This window comes from Poecilia formosa, unplaced genomic scaffold (genome assembly GCF_000485575.1).
Source record: "Poecilia formosa unplaced genomic scaffold, Poecilia_formosa-5.1.2 Scaffold21, whole genome shotgun sequence".
In the NCBI taxonomy this organism is placed as follows: domain Eukaryota; kingdom Metazoa; phylum Chordata; class Actinopteri; order Cyprinodontiformes; family Poeciliidae; genus Poecilia; species Poecilia formosa.
In genome coordinates this window covers 2,285,707-2,286,559 of record NW_006799960.1, presented here as the reverse complement: position 1 = coordinate 2,286,559, position 853 = coordinate 2,285,707, and the positions used below count along the sequence as shown (strand labels likewise).

The 853-nt window shown below is 39.2% G+C and overlaps 1 long non-coding RNA gene across 1 annotated transcript in view; it reads left to right on the top strand.

The window, feature by feature from the left end:
• The first annotated feature begins 405 nt into the window (after positions 1–405).
• LOC103135091 (uncharacterized) overlaps positions 406–853 on the top strand; it is a 16,732-nt gene continuing 16,284 nt past the window's right edge. Inside the window, exon 1 of the long non-coding RNA XR_001661579.1 lies at positions 406–497. This is a non-coding gene — a long non-coding RNA (uncharacterized LOC103135091). The remainder of the gene's footprint in view (positions 498–853) is intronic.

Below are 853 nucleotides of genomic sequence, written 5' to 3'. Positions count from 1 at the left end.
TTCCTTACCAGGAGAAAAAAAAGTAATATTTATATAGCTGTTGTCCATGAGACGTAAATTATTCAAATAGAGAAAACAGCAGATCTGATTGTTGTTTTTCTTCTGCTCATGACCTGACCTGCTGTTTTGTTTACCTGCTGTACGGTGAGACCCTCTGAACATGAGTTTTATTGTTCCTGCAGTCAGCGCTGTCTGAAGAGCCTGGGCTCCGCAGAAAATCCTGGCAACCATTGTGAGTATGTACAGATGGCAAAATATACATCGCACAGGCTTTATAGCTGAACAAACCACATAGCAGACTTTATGTATGATGTAGACTCAATGCTACAAACCACACAGCGCACACAATCCGAACAGTAAGACATAATGGTGGTAGCATTACGGCATTATGTGAGGAGGCTTTTCTTTAATAGGGACAGGGAAGCTGGTTGGAGTTGATGGGAAGAAGGATGGAGCTAAATACTGGGCTATCCGGAAGGAAAACCTTTTAGGGACTGGTGGGCTGATTAAAAGCAAACACCACACATATTTCCTTTTTCATTTCCTTAAAAGAAAAATTGAGACCTGCATATTATTTTCTATCCACTTTACAATGATGAACAACTTTGAGCTGGTTTACTGTCAAGTCAGTGGTTGAATCAGCAAAGAACTGTTATATAGCTATAGCTAACTTAAGGTCCACTGTGCTACTTTTGCCTTTGCTAGGATGAATTAGATATTTATTTTAACGCAAGGAATAGAAATCTAGTCAACTGGAGAATAATGAGATTCAAGTCGCCAGCCACTCATTCATTGCAACTCTAGTTTTAATAGTTTTCAGTAAAATGAGCTAAACTCTGATCAAACAGAAGTG